This window comes from Sceloporus occidentalis, unplaced genomic scaffold (genome assembly GCF_023333645.1).
Source record: "Sceloporus occidentalis isolate IW3139 unplaced genomic scaffold, rSceOcc1.0.p SCAF_2, whole genome shotgun sequence".
In the NCBI taxonomy this organism is placed as follows: domain Eukaryota; kingdom Metazoa; phylum Chordata; class Lepidosauria; order Squamata; family Phrynosomatidae; genus Sceloporus; species Sceloporus occidentalis.
In genome coordinates this window covers 246,729,226-246,735,563 of record NW_028316982.1, presented here as the reverse complement: position 1 = coordinate 246,735,563, position 6,338 = coordinate 246,729,226, and positions in this window count along the sequence as shown.

The following is a 6,338-nucleotide window of genomic DNA, read 5'->3' as shown; positions in this document are numbered from 1 at the left end:
TAGCTTATGCTTTCTTATTTATAACCTTTACAATTTTGACCACACACTAACATTACTTGTCCTGATTTTCATATGTGAAATGTTGGATACCTTTTGTTGGGTCCTCACCAAACTGCACACAAGGTGTCCAAGGGATTATTCAGATGGTGAAAATAATCCATGTAGAAGCTGGGTTGAATCTTTATTGTTCACATGCATTTCAAATTCATCCGATTAAGATGTTTTGGGGGGGCTGCCAAAAAAATCACTTAACCTGGGGTAATCAATGTCAGGTTTTTCCCAAATTTTTATAAAAGATTCTGATTTTCAGCTGTGTGAATAGATCCAGGATAAACTGGGATAAAACTCTGCATGCCTTGAATATGCTTTGAATACATTTGCATCACAAACTCCATCTTTATCCACAATGCTTACACGTGAGAGCAAAATAACCAAAGTCCCTATACCAAAAAACCCCCAAGATATAACCAAACAAAACAACCAAAAGGTTCTGGTAAAAACTAAAAAAGAATAACAGCACCCTGGAGCAAAAAATGTGTTATCTAAAAGGGTAAAATTACCCCACTGAAAGATCTAAAATGCTAAGGGTGAATAAAATATCCAAAATACACATCCAGAGAAACTAAACCCTGGTAAAAAGCCAATAAAACCACAGAAAGGGTGAAGAAAAGCCCCCTCTATATTTTTCTTTTGGCAATTACAAACAATACTATTTATAAAACAAAAGGCCAGACGCGTTTTGACCTACGTCTTCTTCTGTGGCCTGTCAATATTTAAAATAAAAAAGTATAATAACTCCTTAGCAAACAATGTAACTTTGCTGAATTGAAAAGCTGCAGTCACTTAACCTGGGGTAATCAATGTCAGGTTTTTCCCAAATTTTTATAAAAGATTCTGATTTTCAGCTGTGTGAATAGATCCAGGATAAACTGGGATAAAACTCTGCATGCCTTGAATATGCTTTGAATACATTTGCATCACAAACTCCATCTTTATCCACAATGCTTACACGTGAGAGCAACCAAAATCACAGAGATGTGCATAGATGCATGAGTGAGATTACTTACATAGTCACACTAAAAAACTCAATGTGTGAAAAACTGAGAGAACACCTCAAAGCCAAGGCCGACTAGTATGGAAGAATATGATGATGATGATGATGATGATGATGATGATGATGATGATGATGATGATGATGATTTGTATTCCACTTTTTTACAAAGGAATCAAAGTGGATTCCAACAGTATAAATAAAACATAAAACAATTAAAAATTACAATTTAAAAAACCCCAAATGCCAACACTCCCCTCAATCATGAAAACAGTGATCAACCCATAAAAAGAGATTAAACATCAAAAAGTTTAAAACTATCCAATAGAAATACTTTTAAATTTCAGGCAGATTAACGGAAGAAATTAATCTTCCTATAAAGGAGGGGGGACGGGGGGGATGGTATCAAACAATATAGTTCTTCAGATAGCCTGGACCTGAACTACGTAGGTTTGTTTCTGGGCATAGTGCTGTGCACTATACTCCAAAACAAACCAATCCCCAATGGCATTGTTATAACAAGGGAGTTATACGTTTCTTGTAACAAGTTCCAATCATGCTATGTACAGCAGAGCTGAAATTTCTGAACATTCTTCAAAGGCAGTCCCCACATCCAACATTTTACAGTAATCCAAATCAGATATAAATAAGCCATGTATCACTGTGGTCAGATTGCAACATCTCCAGGAATGAGTGCAGCTAATAGCTTTAACTCTGCAAATGCACTTCTGGCCACTTTAGAGCCTGAGTATCCAGAAATTCCTCTAAACTGAAATCCTTTATATTTAGAAGGAGGGTAACTGCACAAACTGACTCTCTATTTCCTGAATTATTTATTTATTTATTTATTATCTTATATCCCACCTTTCTCCCAATATAGGGACTCAAGGCAAAGAACATCAGATTTAAAACAATACAATTTTTAAAAAGTACAATGTTAAAATGTATAAATATATTTTTTCCAAAAAATTAAACTATTTTAAAAGTTAAAACAGTTATGAGTTAAAATTGAATATTACAATACAAACCTTAAACATTTAAAATAGCACAACATTCCCAGACCTTATTAGTTTGCAAAGCCCTGCCCACACAAGTACATCTTTACCTGCCACTGGAAGGACAGCAGGGATGGTGCCATCCTGGCCTTCCTAGGGAGGGAGTTCCAAAGCTTGGGAGCAGCCACTGAGAAGGCCCTCTCTCTTGTTCCAATCAAATGTGCCTAAGAGGGTGGTGGGACAGAGACAAGGGTCTCTCCAGATGATCTCAATACTCTGATGTGCTCATACAAGGAGATAGGGTCCTTCAAATAGCCTGGACTCAACTGACTAGTAGCATCTCTGCCTTGTCTGGATTCAAAGGTATAGCCATGTTAGTCTCTGGAATTAGTATGTAGAGAAATCTTGTAGCACTTTTGAGACTAACTGAAAGAAAGACGTTGGCAGCATGAGCTTTCATAGACTTTAGTCTACTTCCTCAGATGCACCTGAAGAAGACTGAAGTTTACAAAAGCTCATGCTACCAACGCCTTTCTTTCAGTTAGTCTCAAAGGTGCTACAAGATCTCTTTAGTTTCAATTTGCTTGCCCTGATGCAGTTTTCACATTCCGCAAATTCATGATGTTTTGTGTGAAGCTTTTGATTGTTCTGAATTTACTGCCAATGAATCCCATTGAATGATCACTTAAGTATGTGCGTATGTGCCTTCTAATCCCCTGTTGACTTGTGGCAACTCCATCAATTTCACAGAATTTTCCCAGGAAAGGAATACTCGGGCCCGTGTCCACATGGAAAAAAGGAAACATTCCCACCCTGTTCCCGCACTGACATATTCAGATGACACATGGGGCCAAAATGGGTGGAACACAGGTCTGGGGAAATTCTTCTGAGTAAAAAGAGTCCCCATTTGATCCAAATCAGGCTGGAAACTTCAGAGAATCCCCTAATTGTGCAAGCTGCACACCAGTGCAGGAACAGGGGAAGGTGTGTCATATGTCCAGCAGAAGAGATCAGGTGGAGACGCCCTAATCTGGCTGAGCCTCTGATCCTTGGGAGTGTGCAGATACTGCTACTGGCATTGGCCTCTTGTGGGTGCTGTTTGTGCAGACAGCTTGTCTCCCTGCAGAGCCGAAAGTCCCAAGGGAGAGCCAGGTTTTCTTATCACTGCAGACATGGCCTCAGAGATGGTTTTGCCAGTTCTTTCCTCTGAAATACAAGACAGCCTAGAGTTCCTGGTATTCCTCAGCAGTCCCTCATCCAAATGCTTACCAAGGCTGAGCCTGCTTAGCTTCCAAGATCATATGGCATCTGGTGCCTTTAGGGTATTATATCATGTTGTAAAGGTAAAGGTAGTTCCTTGACATGAATGTCTAGTCGTAACTGATTGTAAGGGGCTGTACTCATTTCTGTTACTAAGCCAAAGAGCCAGTGGTATCCAAAGATTACTTTGGTGCTCATGTGGCCAGCATGATTGCACTGAATGCTGTTACCTTCCCACTGAAGTGGTACCTATTTATCTACTTGCATTTGCATGCTTTCAAACTGCTAGGTTGGCAGAAGCTGGGGCTAGTGAAAGGATCTCACCACATCATGCAGCGCTCAGACCTCGAACTGTCAACCTTCCAACCTTCTGATCATCAGAATTGGCATTTTAATCACTAGGCTACTACATCCCTCATAACATGATGAGTAAAGGAGAAAAATGTCCCTTTCTCCACATGCCATGAGTAGTTTTATAAAACTCTATTGTGGTTCAGTTATAACCCTCCACTTTTTTAAAAAGGTCACAGATGCCTACATTCCTTGGAGGGTATGTCAGGGTGGTCTTCTGAACCTTTTGTAATTAGATAATAACCTTTTTGACAAAGGATTGCACATAGTATTCCAAATGTGACCTTACTTCAGATCAGTATATAAAGTAGTTACAATACAGTTTTATTTTCAGTCCCTTTTCTAACAATACTAATATACATGACATGTTCTCCAGTACCTGGTAGGTAGTGTTAGGCTTGGCTTCAAACTGAGGGTTCTTAGTTCTACATCTAAATATAAGAGGTGTACAGGGCCATAAATCTGTGAAAGAAGCTGTGCCTCGCTACAAAGGCTGCATTGATTATCTTGATCCTCACACATTTATTGTGTAGGATGATATTTATTGCTCACATTATTTCTCACCCTGAAGGAGAAATAGGTACATTTCTTTGTTGTTGCAAAAGTGGGGCTCTGAGTAGCTTCATAGATAACATGTGCTTCCTCTCCTTACTCATGTTCAAATAAATATTTTCATGCTAGTGTGCTACTCCTGGTGTAGCACACCATGCTGGTTGCATCTCTCCATAGAAAACTAGTGTGAAATGTCTGTTCCAAATCACACCTGACAGAAATGTTCAAATAAATACATAAATGCTGAAGTGCTTTTCATCTATGAAGTCAAAGGCTTTCATGGCTGGCATTCCATAGTTCCAGCCGCATAGCCTGAAAACCCCACAAAAAACCTGTTTCTCATCTGTTACAAGCAAGTGAGCATGGCATAGTATTGTGAGTGTTGGGCTAAAGTTTCCATCCTTGCTCAGCCATAAAAACCCAGTGGGTAAATTTGTGAAAGCTGTACTTTCTCATCCTTCAAGGGGGATATTGGCAAACCTCTTCTGATTAAAGTTTGCCAAGAAAATCTTATGATAGGGTCCCCATAAATCAAAAGGAGATTTGAAAGGACATGACAGCAACACATGCAAACCTCTCTTTGCAGGAAGAAACTCAAAGAGATCAACATCTCACAGTAGGATCAGGTTTCCTTGCCATAGATCAGCAAGAAAAGGCGGACAGATCAAGGGATGGACTAAGTTCACACGTAGAAACATTAATTAACAGTCTTGCACAAGCCTCACACGAGTAACAGCAATAAGCAAAACAATGTCATCATTCCCAGGAGGTTGTCTTAACCATTTTAATTCAGTCAGGTCACATTTCAGGCTGCATGGATATTTACTCAAGAGTCCCCTTTGAAATCAGCAGAGTATACTTTTTGAACAGATAGGCATGGGGTTGGGCTAGGCGTCTTTCACATCAAGCGAACTCCCTTCCAACTGAACAATTTGTGGACTAACACATTTTTATGTAAAACCTCTTGAGTACTCAAAGTGGGAATCTGGGTGTGTGGGAATCTGGGTGTGTGTCTGAGGAGGGCTCATTCTTTTTGGTATCTTCTGTGGTAATTTCTTGGCAGCTGTTACAAATCATCCTCCCAGTCTGTCACTGAAATCTTGTGATGGGGAAATTTTGTTTGGACACGGTGGGGGTAAATCAGTAGCCTCCTGCAAAAGGGGGGTCAGATAACTTTATTAAAAGGGAGGACATTTTAAATGCAGAGTCTTTGCTTTCATGGCTTTCTAGGGGGTTATTCATACAGTGAAAACAATCCCAGTAAAGTGCATTTCGCATGCACCCAAGTAATTTGGGGGGGGGGGGGGGTTGTCTGCCAAAAAACTCACTCAACCCACAACCCACCCAAACGGTGCACCTTCACTGTGGAGGAAAAAAGAACCTGGTATTTCTAGGTTCTTTTCTGGGTGCCGCAATGATGTCACAAGTGCACCAGTGGTGCACTCGTGATGTAAGCAATGCGCTGCACTTACATCACAATGGCGGTGCCCATATGGACGGGACATGCCATTGTTATGCCACCCGCATGTACTAGGGTTAGGGACCGTGCAGTTGTTGTGTGGTCCCTAACCCTGGTATTGGTGCCGGTACGCTGCTTGTTGGCGATGTGTACTGGGCCTGAATTTTCCTAAAAGATTCATATTGTTGGCTGGGTGAATAACCAATGTGAATAGATCTGGCATAAACCAGAATAAAACTCTGCATGCCTTGAATGTGTTTTGAATGCATCCGCTTCATCAACTCCATCTTTATTTGCCATGCTGGCATGTGTGAGCAACAGAATTCAATAAAAAGTTTCAATAAAAAAATAGTATCATTCACACACATTTTTAAAGCACAACTATGCAAATAATCTCACTCACACATTCTGAGTTTATTGTTCACACTATGAAACCATATCTCTGCGAGTTCTGTTGCTCACATGTGTCAGCACTGAAATAAAGATGGAGTTGATGATGTGAATGTATTCGAAGGCATGCAAAGTTTTATCCCAGTTTATCCTGAGTCTATTTGCATTGCATATTCACACAGCCAAGAATCCAAAACTTTTATAAAAACACAGAAAAACCTGACATTGATTATCCTGGGTGAAGCTAGTTTTTTTTTGGCAGCCCCCCTCCAAAAAACAA